Source organism: Erpetoichthys calabaricus, chromosome 5 (genome assembly GCF_900747795.2).
Source record: "Erpetoichthys calabaricus chromosome 5, fErpCal1.3, whole genome shotgun sequence".
NCBI classification, from domain to species: Eukaryota; Metazoa; Chordata; class Cladistia; order Polypteriformes; family Polypteridae; genus Erpetoichthys; species Erpetoichthys calabaricus.
Window position 1 is genome coordinate 41,172,743 of NC_041398.2, and position 18,672 is coordinate 41,191,414.

The window sequence follows — 18,672 nt, forward strand, 5'->3', positions numbered from 1 at the left end:
TACTCAAGCTTTATAACACACTGTTGAGGCCTCATCTGGAGTACTGGGTGCAGTTTTGGTGTCCAGACTACAGAAAGGACATAGCAGTGCTAGAAAAGTCCATAGTAGAGCTAGTAAAAAAGTCAAAGAAGAGGCGACTAGGCTGATTCTAGGGCTACAAGGGATACATTATGAGAAAAGATTAAAAGAGCTGAGCTTTTTCAGTTTAAGCAAAAGGAGATAAGGAGGAACCTTGACTGAAGTGTTAAAATTATGAAGGGAATTAGTGCAGTGGATCAAGACTGCTACGTTAAAATGAATTCATGGGGATACAGTTGGAAACATGTTAAGAGTAAATTTCACACAAAATCTACGAAGTTTTTCTTTATACAGAGAACTATAGACACATGGAATAAGTTACCAAGTAATATGATAGACAGTAGAACTTTAGGGACTTTGAAAACTTAATTTGATGTCATTGTAGAGGAATAAAGTGGATAGGAGTGGCAAGCTTTGTTGGGATGAATGGCCTGTTCTTGTCTAGAGTGTCCTAATATTCCAATGTTCTATCAGTGTGCTATTAACTAAATAGAGATGCATTCAAAATGGTTTCAGACTTACCCACATTTACATCGACAATAGTACAATTTTATTAGAGCCTGCTTGAAAGACAGGAAAAGTCCCCTGGGCAGGGGGCTAGTCTATAGATATTTTATAATTCTACACCCCATAGGCTCTTTCAGTTACAGTATAGATCAGCATGCTATCCACACTGTACTCAGATTTTGTTAACTTGTTAAAATTCTCTGATGTTACCAAATTGGAGTCTGACCATTGTAGTTGACAAAATTCTATACGTCTGAACCCAATAACTCTTATTAAACTGGAAAATAATGATACTGGAGTCTCACTTTGCTATGTTTCAATATTCTCCATCATTACCAATGAACTCTGACCTCACTAACTCTTAGTAGCTTACAACAACATTATAATGAAGCCTAATCCAACTAGTTCTTAATGTACAGGGGCCTTGCAACTATATCACAGATGTCTAAACCCATTACATCTGAGTAGTCTTGGACATCACCACATTCGAGTCTGATCTTGTTAGGTCACATTTTCCAATCTCACTATACTCCAGTCCAATTCCAGTAGACATCAATATTTGATTATTTAAAGCAACCTGGAAGTTTTCTGTATTGGAGTCTGATCTTGTAAGATCTTAATGTTTTCCAGTGTCAACAACAACATACAATCACATTAGATTTCAGTAGCTGGTAACTTTGTTACAATAGGACCTAATCTTTCTATAATCGGAGACTGATCCTATTATATGTGGGAAAATTGGAACTTTACCATTGTAGACATGACCCATGAGGGCTCAGTAAGCCAGACCTTTTACTACATTGAATCCCAGACCTATTAGATTGCATTCTATGATTCTACCACACTGGAGTATAAATCAGGAAGATGTCAATATTTTGTTACCTTGTAGATGTCAATAACCTGAAAATTATCTTCACTAAAATCTAATTTTATTAGTTCTTAATATTACAACTATGGTATATATCAATGTCGTATAACCTTGAAATTATTAGTTTTCAGTAGCCCAGAAAATCACTACTCTGGAATCTAATGCTATTATATTTCAGTATTCGCAAGCATTACCAATAAAGTTTGACCCAGTAAGACCTTGGCAGCCTGCAACTTTATTACACTGTTGCTTGATCCCTCCTCTGACTGTCCCTTAAACTGGACCTAGATGTAATTTAATCCGCCTAGAGCAGCAACTATGCTGAAGGCTGATCCTGTTAGATCACAACATTTTAAGATTTTACCACACTGGACTAACTAAAAAGATTACAATATGCAAGCTTTCGAGGCAACTCAGGCCCTTTCTTCAGGCAAGAAGAAGAAGAAGGGGCCTGAGTTGCCTTGAAAGCTTGCATATTGTAATCTTTTTAGTTAGCCAATAAAAGGTGTCATTTTGCTTGGCTTTTCTCTACATTCATAATGGCTAACACAGTACAACACCCTAGTACACCACACTGGACTCTAATCTAAGTAAATGTTCATATTTTTAACACTGTAGATGTCGGTTACCTGGGAATTTTCTATACTAGAGTCACATTTTGTCTGATCCCAGTATTTTGTGATATTACCATCCAGTAGTCTGATCTTTGCAGTCACTAATATTCTGGTACTAATAAATAAAGTCTCAGCAACCTGGAACAACACCATAGAGGAGTTCAATTCTAAAAGCTTTCAGAATTTTGCAGTGCTATCCATGAAGTCACACTCTGTTAGATGTCAGCAGCTAGCAGGTACTTTATGCTGTAGATTAATCCCATTAGTCCAGCTTGATAAAAGGACAAGTTCTGTATCTGTGAGTCCATTCAGTTGCTACAGTTAAGAAGAAATATGTGAAAAATGGGCAAAATATAATAAGAAAGGTAGAAAAAATCAAAAACAATATTAAAAATACCAAATAAGGGTTTAAAAATAAGAAAATTGGTCTTAACTGCCTTTCTGTTGTCTGATGTTATACGCCGGCAAAAGGAGTGGGGTAGCGACTTTATTGCACCCACACACACTGCTTGAACAAGGTTTGTAGTTGAAATGACTGATAACGTCACATGGTGAGCAATAAATGAGTGAAAAATAATGATAAATTGTTGCACATGTTGGAAAACCAAAGCCCAGAAATGGCTAGTCTGGAGTCCCTATACCAGGCCAATACAATAGCGACGACCACATTTTCCCAGCAAAACACTTAGGCTATAAGAGTGGTCAGTTTGATGAACGGTCCTGGGAAGAAGCAACAAAAATGGGTGTCTCTATCCAAAGACGAAAAGGCAGCCACAAAGGAAAGGGATTGGGTGTATATTATTATAACAGACAAATTGGACAACCCATGTTTCAAATAAAAAACATGAGGTCTATATTGATTATATAGATTTCAACTCATCTTAGATGGGTAACATAGCAAGTTTTTAATATCCTGCCACTGGTACCTGATCCAATTACATGTTGGAGGCCATGGACTTTACTATTGCAGTTTAAATCTATTAGATCTCAGTAATCTACAGATTGACCACATTGTATTCTGATCCTCTAAGTATTCCGTAATGTTAACAAACAAGATTTATGATGAAGTTAGATTTTTGCCAAAAGTTTGTGCATGAGTATCATTTATATTGAGAACTTCTTCCTTTTATAACTTCTTTAAATTCCAGTAGATTAGCTGAAGTAAGGGTTATAGAGATATGGGATCTCTTCAGTTTACCAAGGCTTTCCCATAATGAAATCTGTGCTTGTGATTTTTGTTTAATTTTGCTATCTTGTCTCTGCATAATCAAAACGTGGTTATCATGTAATCACAAAATAAAATCTGGTATATGTTTGTCACCTCAGGTTGGATTTACCTAATTAAAGTTTTGATGACGATTTATCTTTTCTGCATGATTATCTGTATCAGATGAGGGAGAAATATCAAAGCTTTTAGTCTCTGCCAACAATATAAAGATCATATTCAGTACTAATTTATTATTTATATATGAACAATTAATAAAATTTCTTGAAGCAGTTGCAGACATTGTAGTCTAGAAAGCCAGATGAATGGTCCTCATATTTTACAACATCTGAATCAACTCCAGTGCAGTGGGTTAAAAGTCAGAAATGAAAGTAGAAATGAAAAATGTTACAATTAGGGGTTATAAAAGTCAGTCATTGCCTAAAATCAGAAAATTTTAGATAACTGAAAAGATAAAAAGTAACTTTAGCGTCCCTATCTGACATTGGCTTTAATGTACCCTTTTGATTGGCTACAAAGGCCTTGTGTCACATTGGAATATATGCTTACACTTCAATAAAACCTATAATAGAGCATATATAGACAACATTGTCATTATTTGTGCACTTAAAGAAGAACACCTACTCCTTCTAGTGACCATCATAAATACTGATGCGCTGTGCAAGAAAGGACAGAGCCGACTATACTTCCTTAGAAGGCTGGCGCCCTTCAACATCTGCAATAAGATGCTGCAGATGTTCTATCAGACAGTTGTGGCAAGCACCCTCTTCTACGCGGTGGTGTGCTGGGGAGGCAGCATTAAGAGGAAAGACGCTTCACGCCTGGACAAACTGGTGAGGAAGGCAGGCTCTATTGTTGGAATGGAGCTGGACAGTTTAACATCTGTGGCAGAGCGAAGGGCGCTCAGCAGGCTCCTATCAATTATGGAGAATCCACTGCATCCACTAAACAGGATCATCTCCAGACAGAAGAGCAGCTTCAGCGACAGACTGCTGTCACTGTCCTGCTCCACTGACAGATTGAGGAGATCGTTCCTCCCCCAAACTATGCGACTCTTCAATTCCACCCGGGGGGGTAAACGTTAACATTTAACATTATACAAAGTTATTGTCTTTTTTTCACCTGCATTATTATCATTCTTTAATTTAATATTATTTATTGTATCAGTATGCTGCTGCTGGAAAATGTGAATTTCCCATTGGGATTAATAAAGTATCTATCTATCTATCTATCTATCTATCTATCTATCTATCTATCTATCTATCTATCTATCTATCTATCTATCTATCATAAAGCTGAAAATGTCCAAGGGGCAGAAAAATGAAATGAAAATGCAAGTTCAAACTTCTCAGTCTTGTAGGTTACTTTTATTACTAGTATTATTACTTTTATTGTTAGTATTAGTAGTAGTAGTTGTATTGTCATGACCGCAAAGTACAGTTAAATTCTTACTGCAATGTCCAACCAACATGTGACACAGGGTTTACAAACTCCGGTCCTGGAGGGCCACAGTGGCTTCTTAATTAGTGCGCTATTTTTGCTGTGAATTAACTTCTTTTGAATTAATTTTAAGTGACTTGTTTTTTAAGATTTGTTCCCCTGGCATTTTTCAGAATTCCTCTGAATTGCTTCATTTCTTTCCTTAAATGGCACCCAAACAGAAATGAAATGAGAAGCGACTGAGCCTACAGAATACTAAGTCAGGGCCTCAAACTCCAACCAATTTCACTCCAAACAGATGCTTAATTTAGGCACTGAGTCTTGTCGTTAATTAAACCCGTTTCTTTAATTTCATGGCTTGTTGCTGGTCTCATTTTGCAATAGCAGACATTTCTGATATTGTTGAACTCAGGATTAAAATTCCTGAGTCATTTGTCTTTCTTTATTTTCAGATATTGTATGATGTGCACAGTTTGCTGGTCATGTTTTGGTTCATTTTATATCTCATTATTGTTTGACAGCTAATTAAGGAAAAAGAAACAATTAAGAGGTCTGAGTCTTCAAGAACAAGTCAATTAAAATTAATTCAAAAGAAGTAAATTAGCAGGAAAATTAGGAAAAGGGTTAGAATAAAAAACATGCAGCCACTGCGGCTCTCCAGGACCGGAGTTTGAGAACCCTGATGCAACACATCAGCTGGTCCCATGGTAAACAAAAATATATTCAAATATAACACGTCATTTATTTTCACATATATGCACATACATTACATAAAGTTTGTAAACCATTTTTCTAGAGGAGCTACAGTGCCCCACATAAAGTTTGGGACAAAGACATATTTTTTTCTTGATTCCTTGGTTTATTTTTGTTTTTCAGCCTCTTTGGCTTTCGTTGGCACAGGTCTTGTCCTCATGTTGAACAATGGCAACTACTTAGCTATTAGCTATACAAACAGGCTTGATGGACTGAATGGTCTCCTCTAGTTTGTCAAATGAATTTTGTTCTTATGTAATGGCAACTGCAGACTCCAAAGGGTAGAAGCAAGCCAAGGTATCTTATGAAGCAATGAAACCCACCTGAGGAATCACAAACACCTGCGACGCCAATTGTCCCAAACATTATGGTGCCCTGAAATGGGTTGGCATATATAAAAATTGTTTTCATTTCTACATGCTGGGATATAAATGTATGCAGGTACACTTAAATGAAAGTCTGTAATGTGCGTTTTAATCATGTCTGAATTGTTTGATTTTTGAAATGTGGAGCAGTGTGGTAAATCAAGGAAAAATGTGTGTTTGTCCCTGGCAGAACTCAATTAGCCAAGGGCTCATTAGGAATTTGTTAGGTCTGATGAATTAGTGTTTAATTATAGTGAGCAAATAAAATAGTAAAAAAAAAAAAAATATGTATACACACATATACACAGAGTCACACACACGCAAGTATGGGACAGCCAAAGGGCCTGAGCGCGAAAGAATGAAAGGTGGGGGATTTGAGTATTAATGCCTTTTTTCCTCTTCCTCAAAAGAAAAACGGAAGATTAGTGGTCCTACATTACGTTGCACCCATGTGATAAAGTCAGTTCTGGCTCCACAAGATGACTCCAATTCCAGTCTCTTCCTAATGACTTCATTTGTCTCCTGATTATGATGTCGAATCTGTCTCCCTTGATCATCATCATATCCATCAAGAATTAATTTCTGCTTCCTGTTTGTTATTTAATTTCCTGCCATGTGCCCATAAAAGCCCTGCGAAGCAATTCTATGATTGTCAAATGTCTGTTTTATACATCTTTGACTGCAATTTCAGTCTAAAAAGAATCAAACGATCCACCAATATTATATTAGGAATTCCCCCAATGCTTGATCTGTCTTGTTTTTGTTTTATTTTTTCACAACAGATATACAGTAGCTGTGCTACTCATCTAAGACAGGTTGAAGTCTAAGTAATCAATGTAGACGTCAATGTTAATACCTGCAGCCATGTCTCTGTTACATTACATGTGGTAGACATATTACTTTGGTAGCATTTTAGCTTAGGCATTGCAAAAATACATCCATTACTGAATTACTCCTTTTCTTTTATGTAACAAGACCTTAACAAATAATTGTTTGGGTCTTCATAACACTTACAAAGCATCTTTAAAATGTTTATCTCCGCAATGTGACCTACTAAAAAAACTACACTTTGAAGTGGTCTTCATAAAACTTATAAAACATCAGTAGATCGCTTATTTATCTCTGTGCAGTGTGGCGTATTGACATGATCGTAAAATGTCTTGTTAATATGAAGGATTCATAGGTCTTATACTAAATACGGAATATCAAGAGAATTGTTAAGCCACCTCAGAGAACTCCAAAGTGAAGATTTGTTAGAAGGTCACATTACGGAGATGAATAAACACTTCACTGATGCTTTGTAAGTGTTATGCTGTGCTTGTTAAGGTCTTGATACAGAAGAGTAAATGAGTAATAGATGCATTTTTGCAGCTCCTAAAGTGTTACCATTAGTTTCAACTGCAGTGTTAACAGCCTTTTCAAGTATTTTTTAACTTCAAATATCAGGTATCATTATCATCAAAACTAAGAATTTTGCTTTTCTTGCTATTATTTTTCCCTTTAGCTGCAAAAACTCTAATTTTAAATTAACAAAAATGCCTTTTGCTCTTTTCACGTTTGCTGCATGGTAAAAACATCAAAGATCTGATCACGTGAAAGATATTAGATACCTGCTCTGATCGTGCCCTACCACTTGTATTTTTCTTTTAAAAGCTTTTTATTTAGGTTTGACTGGACATTGTGTTCACTGTGTTAATTGTGAGGTAAGGATGTCTGCTAAAGAACAGGGTGATATGAATGCCTGTTGGTAAAAACTTGGACTTTTTCTGTTTTTAGCGTCTTTTTCTCTTACATTTGCTAAAGCACAAGCAGGGCCCCAGGGTTTGGATCCAAATCACCCTGATGGTAGATGGCAAGAGACAAATGGAGGATATGATGTCATGACCATTATATTATCATTCATTTTTATAGAACTTGTCACACATATTAGGCCAGTTTAGGGACACTGATTAATTGAACAGTTCACATAATGGCTACATTAATATGTTGCTTTTAGTTTACCTGAATAGTGCCTGCTATTTGTGGGAAAATAGAGCCATGCTTTTAAATGCCTTGAAAAACTGCCACTATAATAACGAAAGCTGGCAATAGAAAGAAAACAATTTTGCATATCACACGCATTCAAATGTAGCCTGGCCGAGTATACTGATGTCCAGCGTACAACACCGTGTACTAAATGCCTATTGCTATGCCATGCCTGTGGTCAGTGTACCCTATGTCATCCGGCATCTAGAAGCTCAGTAAACTTTAACATGGGCAGACAATAAGTCTTCCCGGAATTAAAGTTGCCTGTTGAATGTGAGAAGCAGCCTGCCAGCATCTACTTGTGTGTGCAAAGGGGATTTTTTTTTCTTTAGTCTTATAAGCCGAGTCCAATCCTCCCACCCTCCTTTGCTAAGACCTGCGTGCTGGGGCTGGAACATGCACCGGCGGCCAGGGGTTCATCCAGAGGCTACACAAGTTTGGCAGGCCGACAAGAAGGAGAATGAAACTCAACCAGATCTGACTACTGTATCATCCGCCGGCTTGGAATGAGAACGAAAGAGCAAGAGAAAGAGAGAGAGAGGGACAGAAGGGGAGGAGAAGGAGGGGCAAACTAGGAGATGGAAAAAATTAAAACAATCATGCTCCCTTCCCAATTAAAGGGTACAAGGACCTTCTGACCTTCAGCCCACAGATGTGGGAATCTTTGCTTCACTTGTGAGGGAATCAGTGAGGGCGTCTGTTTCAGATGAAGGATCGAAAGGGATTGTTTGTGCCAAGAGTATGTTTCTCTCATAATTGAGAGCATATGTAAAAAAAACGGAGAGATACAAAATAAGTAAACATTGAAAAACTGAAATTTTACAGGTCTTGGAGATTTTTTTATGGCCAGTAATAATAAGACTAATGCTAATAATAGAACATGGTCGGAAAAAAAATACAGGTTTGCCAGGAAGCCATCCTACACAAGTTTCCAGTGATGCTCAGGTTTTAAAGTGAGAAGCTACAGAACTCTCAACAGCTGGTTTTCCTCCTGATCCACTGATTTTCTTCCACATCCCAAAGGTGAACTGGTCACAATACATTTTCCCAGCATGACTGGCTATGGGTTGACTGTCCCATCCAGGGTTACTGCCAGGAAAAGTCGACTCTGTGGGTTCCAAAAATTTATGGATGGTGTAAGAATCACACAAGAACAAACCATAAAGGGTTAAGGCACTTTTGTGATCCCTGTATGTTCTGAAAAGCAAAACAAAAAAGTGTGGCACAAGCTTTATGTCTTTTCAGACTGGAGTCCAAGATCAGAGTGAGGTGAGACGGATTAGGGGGTACTTAGCATCCAGGCAGGAAGATTTGGGTCCAGGAGGGCATTTGATTGTAGTGACATAACAAGTGGAATAGGTGCGTCAATCTTCTATCCAGAAGAGGGAGGAGAAGAAAAAGCATTACATAACAACGCCAATCCATGGGCCTGAGGAGAATTACCATTATGCAGAGCCATTCAGCCATCCCCAAAACACATGTGTGTGACAATAGATAAATATATGAAACTTAAAGAAAAAAATAATTTAGCAGACACCTTTACCCAAGGTGACTTATAAAGCAAGTTAAAATACACTAAAGAATGAAGATGCAAGCATTAAAAGCAGCAAAATACACTTAAACACAAACAAATCATTCCACAGCTTTAAAGCAAGAACAGAGAAGCATTGTCCAGTCTTGGCACATCCTGAAAGAGGATGGATGGTTGGCAAACAGGCAGAGGCAGAACAGAGACATCTTGAGGGGACATAAGAGGAAACCAAGAATTGGATATAGTGAGAAGCAGAATTGTTCAGAGAAGGAACTGCCTTTTCACTATGCATTGGAGAAATTTGGGTTTGTCCCAAACATTTGTGCATGGATCAAACTACTGTATACCAATCCAGAAGCTTCAGTTTGTATTAACATAATTAATTTAGACTACTTTAAACTAGAATGTGGTACCAGACAAGGATGCCCCCTTCTCACCACTGCTATTTGCAACCACCATTGAGCCACTGGCTGCTCACTGTCAAAATGCTTATGAGATAAAGGGGATTATCAGAGAAGGACTTGAACAGAAAGTTTCTCTATATGCAGATGATATGGTACTGTATATATCACATCCACAAAATACTGTGCCTGCAGTCCTAACAACACTTCCAGAATCTCAAAAGATTATTGGTCTCAGAATCAATTTAAATAAAAGTGTGCTCTTCCCAGTGAGTTCTCAAGCATACAATATTAGATTGAGCTCCTATCCTTTTATCATCACAGATCAGTTTAAATACCTAGGGATAAACATCACAAGTACATATAAAGCTCTTTATCAACAAAATTTTGCCATCTGTATGGAAAAAATTAAGCAAGTCTTGCATAGATGGTCAACCCTTCATCTCACTTTAGTTAGAAGAATTAACATTGTTAGGATGAATATCCTTCCTAAGCTTCTCTTTTTATTTCAAAACATTCCAATATAGATCAATAAATCTTTTTTTAAGAAATTAGATTCAACCATAACCTCATTTATTTGGAATTCAAAACATCCACGTATCCAAAAGGTGACCCTACAAAGACCTAAGGCAGAAGGTGGCATGGCTGTACCTAACTTTCAATTTTATTACCGGGCAGAAAACATACAAGCTATAAAAACCTGGACATGGACACAAATAGATGAACAGACACAGGCTTGGTCCACAATAGAAATAAAATCCTGCAATACTTCTTTATATTAATTGCTTTGTACCCCAATAAATACAAGTTATAGCCAATATACTAACAACCCAATTGAGGTTCACTCACTCAGAATATGGAACCAATGTAGGAAGTATTTTAAGATAGAGAAGCTTCTGTGGCACCTCTGCATGATAACCACCTTTTTCCACCCTCTCAACGCAGTTTTTTATGTCTGGAAAACATTTGGGATTAAATCACTTAGAGATCTGTACATAGACAACGTCTTTGCATCCTACGAACAATTACAATCCAAATTTAACTTTCCAGCAACACATTTCTTTCACTACCTTCAAATTCAAAGCTTTGTTAAACAGAACCTGCCCAATTTTCCACACCCCCCACCTCCCTCTATGCTGGAAAAAAATATTGATCAGTCTTGAGGACTCAGACAGCATTTCCGTACAATTTAAAACCATTTTACAGTCCCTCCCTTTCAGACATCCAAGAGTACAGTGGGAAAAGGATCTATCACTCAACATCTCAGAAAAGGAGTGGTAGGTAGCAAAGCAGAGAATTCACTTGCACTCCATATGCGCAAAGCATACAATTATTCATCTCAAAATTATGTATCAAGCACATCTCTCTCGTTTAAAATTGTCCAAAATGTTTCCAGGGCAGGATCCAATCTGCAAACGTTGCAATCAATGTCCCGCCTCACTAGGCCACATGTTCTGGACCTGCACCAAATTAACATCATTCTGGACCAAAATCTTTATATGCCTATCAAACAGCCTTGGAGTCCTAGTCCTCCTAATCCACTAACAGCTGTGTTTGGTGTACTTCCAGATGGGCTTAAAGTGGAGAAGGACAAACAAACTGTAATTGCTTTTACAACAGGGCTGAATTATAGGGTCCTAGTGCTTTTGCCGTATTAGATGCCATTTTCCGTAACTGTCATTAGGATCGCTTAGGGTCGCGTCATATGTTTCTAGGGGTATGGTCTCTAGGATTGTGTCCTTGAGTCAATCAACACAACAGAATAAAAGGTCAGCATTTGTACTAAGTTTTATCCTATTTCCAGATAAATACTTTAAGCTAAAAAAAGCCTCTTTTCTAATTGATCTTTATGTCCTCCATGGTTTTGACTTCTTGCCTGATTTTTTACTTTGATTCTGGATTGCAGTCAGTTTGTATTTATATGCCTCTCCCGGTTCATCTCAAAAAATTATTTTTCTGTTTGCTGAGCCAGGATAGAGACATTCTATTTAGTTAGCTCATGGTAATGTATAGGTATGTAATGAAAAATTATAGATTCTTCTATCTGAAAAAAAATGATGAAGTTGCCATCCCTACTAACTCTTAAGCCATTTTTTTCCTCCCAGATTTCTGGGCACTTATGTGTTGTAAAGACCATAGTGAGTAGCAAAATGTTTTTTTTTTGATATGCTGTTATTATGTTGCAAATGTTTTATTTTTGGGCGGCACGGTGGCGCAGTGGGTAGCACTGCTGCCTCGCAGTTGGGAGATCTGGGGACCTGGGTTCGATTCCCGGATCCTCCCTACGTGGAGTTTGCATGTTCTCCCTGTGTCTGCGTGGGTTTCCTCCGGGCGCTCCGGTTTCCTCCCACAGTCCAAAGACATGCAGGTTAGGTGGATTGGCGATTCTAAATTGGCCCTAGTGTGTGCTTGGTGTGCAGGTGTGTTTGTGTGTGTCCTGCGGTGGGTTGGCACCCTGCCCAGGATTGTTTCCTGTCTTGTGCCCTGTGTTGGCTGGGATTGGCTCCAGCAGACCCCCGTGACCCTGTGTTTGGATTCAGCGGGTTGGAAAATGGATGGATGGATGGATGGATGTTTTATTTTTAAGATATTTACTTATGTGCATATTGTTTCTTATAAAATACATTTGGAAACTGAGGATGTGTTCTGAAAAAATCAGTGTTCTAGTTTATCTCACAAGTCAAAAAAAACACGTGCACCAAAGGGTAAGGCATTTTAGACATTGCTCTGTATTTGTGGTGAACTCCTTCTAAAATACAGTTGATACTTCAAAATAACCCATTTTTTGTGTTGTAACAGTGCATGGTTTCATGGGTATTTTGTGTTATTTGGGGGAGAGAGGGTTTAATATAGTGAGTGTATTTCTGGATATTTCTAACCGTTTTAAAGTATTTTGATAAAATTCCATTTTGTGTTCATTCATTTACTGTGATCATTTGACATGAGAGTTGAGTTACATGACTGTGATCATTGCTCTCTTACATCACAGGTAGCAACGGTATAATTAAGGCAGCATTTCTGTGCTTCAGTTTCCCTCGCTTTGATAAATTAAGACTTAAGTGTAGTTAGTTTTTAAGCAGGTAGGCCAAGTACTAGGTATTGTTTTGGTTTTTAAATCCTTGTTGGGTCCTTGACTTTTGAATCTCTGGATTGCCCTTGTGTCTTGTTTTTTTGGTCTCTCTGATTATGCTGATTTGATCTTTTATTTCTTGAAATGTTATTGTATTTATCTATGATATATGTTATTTTTTAAGTACATTCGTAACTGTCATTAGCCAAGGGCAGCTACTTAGCTTTAAGGTTTGCTGATATTATGCTGGGATCTTTCATTTTATTATTTCAGGTCAAATAGAACATTTATAACACAGAAAGATGCCATTTCTGATTTTCTACATTTTTGCACTTTTTTCCCAACTTGCTGCAATGTTCAAGTGAACCTTTACAATTTAAAATGAGTGTCTATTTTATCATCAATTTAACATTAATTTCATCCTGCATTTGCCCTCAGAACAGCCTGAATTTTTCAGGGCATGGACTCAACAAGCTGAAGAAAGTGTACCAAGGGAGTACTGGCCCTTCTCACCTCCAATATCTCATAGTTCTTGGAAATCAGCTGGTGGTAGATATCTTTACTCCATTCCGTTCTACAAATGCTTTATTGTGTTGAGATCCAGTAACAGTGGGTGAGATTTTTTTCTTTTTAATAAAAGAAAACACCAAAGTGAAATTTAATAATTTGAAAATTTTATTCTTCTTCAGTTTGTGCACAACATGCTGTAATTCAGGCGAAAATTGTACACTGGACACACCGCTCCAAAAAAAAAAACCCTAACATTTATCAGGGATTACATTCTGATAGTGAATGGTGTCTGATAGCTTCGACCTCGCTCAGGAATTTGTTTAGGGACTGTTCAGAAATTAAAGCACCTTTTCGGAAAATATTTTTTCTTCATGATCAGATATTATAGGATTTACAATCAATGCAGATCCACTTGCATATTTCTTTGTATATATTTTATATGATTTTAAAATATATGATGATGAACTAACCACTGTTCCCACAGTATATTGTTCGCTGTTGACTAATTATGTTCATCCAGAAGAATCCCAATGCACCCTCCATAACAAGTCAAGTTCAAGTTGGGGAGCATGCACTACTACAGTTCGTTGCCGCACCCACTACACGACAAAACAACTCGGGATCCCGGTTGGCAATCCCCCAGGCAGACACGCGGTCCAGTCCCAAGCTCCGGAAATGACCCTTTGGCCTGGTCCAGCCACTCAGGTCGCCAACAATGAGGACGAGCTTGATCACCCTCGGGGAAACGCACCACATGGCCCTAGTGCCGTAACTGACGCTCCCTCACAATGCAGGTAATGTGCCTTTTCGGGACTCCACGAGCAACCGCTCATTCGACACAAAGTCAAACCAACGGTACCCAAGGATTTTCCGGAGAAACACAGTACCAAAGGAGTCCAGTCTTTGTCTCAGGTCACTGGATAGTATCCATGTCTCGCAAACCATATAGCAAGACAGGAAGCACCAGGACTCTAAAGATTTGGACCTTTGTCCTTCTGCATATATATCGGGAGTGCCACACACCCCTTTCCAGCGACCTCATGACCCCCCATGCTCTCCCAATCCGTCTACTGACTTCATAGGAAGAGTCATTAGAGACATGACTGTCACTGCCTAATGTAAGTAAATCTCTCGACAAGGTCGACACTCTCTCCGCAGACAGACACACTGCTGATGGCTGAGCCCCAGAGGTCATTAAAGGCCTGGATCTTGGTTTTTATCACCCTCCATAACCATATGGAAAAATTAAATTTTATATTATCTGAAAAAAAAGAATTTCTTTGTGTAGAACTGTACAGAACTTCTTTAGAATTTTGCAAGACTTCATTAACATTGCTTTAAAAAAATATTCTGAGCTCTTTGCCTTTGTCTGAGCTAACTCCTATTGTTTTAATTAACATGAGTTTATATAACACAGTGGGCCTTTTTTTATTACTAATTATTTCTCAGTTCGGGGTTTTAGTGTAATTTATAATTACAAATCTTGTTTCTGTGATATATGGAATTGATTGCATTTCTCATTGAACAGATGTATTAAATCATGTATTTTTTCAGTCTGAAATTTATGTTTAATTGTCATATTATAAACCACCTTTTGTAATGAAAAAATTTGGAAAAAGTCAAATTTTTAAAAAAGAACAAAACACAGACAGTTAAATGGTTCAATCAAAGATTCAATCGTAGCATCAAACCAGCGATACAGTCATTATATTATAGAAAACAAACATAACACCTGACCCCCTTTATCTGTTTATAACAAAAGAGCCCAGTGTGAAATGGTTTCTCATTTATAATAAAACAGCAGAAAAGATTTGGAAGAAACCCAATGTGCTTATTTTAGAATGGTACTAATGACTGCTTGCCAAGTTCTGCAAAACTCAATGGGAAATTTTGATTTTTTCCATTTAAACAAACGACATTACTTTTTCATATGAGTTATAGTAGGAGAATTAGAATTCTTCCAGATAGTGATACATTTCTCATTGTATGATCTGCCATATGGTGTTACTCCCAATGTTGCTGTTAGAGGGAATGATTTTTTGACCCAAGTCTAGATAATAAATATGCAATAATTTTAACCAAGAAAGGTCTGAAGATAGAGCATTCTTCAAATATATGATCTAGGCTACATTTAAGAAAGTTTTAAATGAGATGTATGTTTATGATATACAGGGGAGGACAGTTCTTACACTCATTTTCCTGAAAACTTTCCAGGACTTTTGTAGACTTGGCAAAAGTTATTATCCTGCTGAAAAATCCTTGTCATCAACAGGTGTTTAGCCTCCAAGAAAGGTTACACCTGACTGCCAATACGTTTCAGATGGTTAGGAATATTACTGTATTTGTTTACCAGATGACTGCCATGAAACGTCATCCTACACCATTACATATCATTCAGACATTATGCTTTATTGTAGTGAAAACACCCATCCACTGATGTGTACCCTACTACAATGAAAGGGATGTACCTAATTATAAGAAATTGTCAGATAATTTATAAAATTTTAATATTTCTCTGCAATTGGGTGATGGGGAGTGGTGTCCCACAGGGGTCAGTGCTAGGGCCACTGTTATTTTTAATATTTATAAATGATTTAGATAGGAATATAAATAACAACCTGGTAAAATTTGTGGATGATACGAAGATAATCTTGAATCTGTTGAATCATCACAGAGGGACTTGGACAGCATGCAGGCTTGAGCAGATTTGTGGCAGATGAAATTTAATGTAAGTTAATTTAAAGTATTACATGTAGGAAGTGAAAATGTTAGGTTTGAATACACAGTGGAAGGTCTGAAAATTGAAAGTACACTTTATGAGAAGGATTTAGGAGTCATAGTTGACTTGTCATCATCAACTGCCAGACAATGTTCAGAAGTCATTAAGAAGGTTAACGGAATATTAGGTTATATAGCACAGTGTGTAGAGTACAAGTTTAAGGAGGATATGCTGAAGCGTTATAACGCAATGGTTAGACCTCATCTGGAGTACTGTTTGCAGTTTGATGTCCAGGCACAGAAAAGACATAGCAGCAGTAGAAAAAGTCTAGGGAAGAGTGACTAGGCTGATCAGCAGTCCTGTTGATATTGTTCTGTTTTCTGACCTCATCTTTTCTCCCAATCCCATTTTCAAATTGTCACTGGCTTACCTTGAGTCGGTACAGAGATAGATAGATAGATAGATAGATAGATAGATAGATAGATAGATAGATAGATAGATAGATAGATAGATAGATTCTTTATTGTCATTATGCATACACATAATGAATTTTTTTGTTGGTAGGACTCAGCTCCAAGGCAGAATGCATAATACACTATAAATAATAAAATAAACATAATAAGTATAAAAGACAGCAGCAATAAAACATCATCAAGTCCAGACTTTTCCTGAGGTAGTACGCCTGCAGAGACCAGTGACCTGTGTGCGTGGGTCTGCAGGGGAGGAATACGAGTGTGTGTGTTTGATTACGAGGGAAAGTGCGTGTGCATGTCTACAGGGGGGCAGGTTTTGTTTGTTTTTTTTTTTGTTTTTGTTCTTTATTTCGCCTTATACAATTTCTTGTATTAGGAATTTGTTAGTTTTCGCATACCCCATGGGGTCAGAGCGCAGGGTCAGCCATTGTACAGCACCCCTGGAGCAATTGAAGGTTAAGGGCCTTGCTCAAGGTCCCAGCAGAGTAGGATCTCTTTTGGCAGTGACGGGGATTCGAACCGGCAACCTTCGGGATACCAGCACAGATCTTTAGCCTCAGAACCACCACTCCACCCTAGGTTAGGGGTAGATATATGTGTGTGTATCAACAGGGGCAGATGGACTTCACAGCTCTGAGGAAAAAGCTGTCTTTCAGTCTGCTGGTACATGTTTTTATGTTTCTGTACCACTTTCCCGAAGGCAGTGGTAGAATCAGTCCATTTCCCGGATGGGTGAGATCCGCAGCTATACATTTGGCCTTCTTCTGCACCCTTCCAGCATATACAGAGTCCAGGTCTAGGAGAGGACTTCCCACGAGACCCTGTGCTGTTCTCACCACCCATGCCAAGTCCAAGTCCTTCCGATCCTGTGCTGTGCAGCTGCCGTACCACACTGTCATACTGTGACAGAGCATGCTTTCTATAGCGGATCTGTAGAAGTTTGTGAGCAGCCGAGAGGAGAATCCAGCACGTCTCATCTCACTGAGGAAGAAGAGTTTTTGTTGGGCCTTCTTTACCAGGTGAGATGTGTTCAAAGACCAGGTCAGATCTGATGTGATGTGGATATCCCAAGAACTTGATATTGTCCACACACATTACAGCCTCCTTATGTGAGGAATGCCAAGCAATCATTTTGTTTCTTATTCATAATTAAGTTATGAATATTTAAAAATGTGTAACTTAATAATTGTACTTTTTATATCACAACTTTAAAGGCGTCTTCTAATATAGCAAAATAAACAAAAAAACAGGACTTAAAGGAGGAAATTCCTAATTGATGGTCCTCGTGGACACAGACATTGGTTCAGCAAGAATTATGGCCTGAAAGGTTTTAAAAATTATTCAGTTAACTTTCAGACACCAGTTAGTGTTCTTTAACAAGTCTATATAGTCATCAGACCACGTACTGTATCAACTCCTACATGCTAAACGGAAGAAGATATTGTACATTGCTTGGTATAGATATGTATGTTTGTGAGATTCAGTGTTCTTGGGAATAACAGGAGACACTGTTTTGTGTATAGGCCACTGACTTATACTACAGTCGGGTGCTGCAGGGACAGCATGCTGTACTAGAAGGAACTTTGAACTTATGTCTTGGGCCAATGAATAGATTAATCCCCAGGTCAGAAATGTTTCTAGTTTGCTGCGAGGGTTTTCATGTTGGGGCTTAAGTTGATTGGATGGAAAAATTACTGGCAACTGAGTAGCTGGCAGCAGAAGGAAAGTCCAGATGTGTTGAAAAGGTTACAGGAGGTGTAAGGATTATGCACTGTAGACAAACCATGAGGCCCAAATCTGTCTAGGAAGGCCCACTGACACATAGTCGGTCATTGGTTTTCTATTTTATCCTTATTTATTAAACCCTATCTTGTTTGCCACAAACCACTTTCTGGGCAAACTTTTTGGAGGCTTTGGTCATCATAATTGATTCCCTTTAGCCATAATACCCTGTAGACTAGCACAGAAAAAGAACAAAATTAGTTTGTTTTTTAGTCTTCAAATAAAAAAAGAATTGATGGAAAATTTTAAAAGTCCAAGTACAGTTAACATAATGCCTTCACAATGTTGACATCTTCAGGTCTAATGGTGAA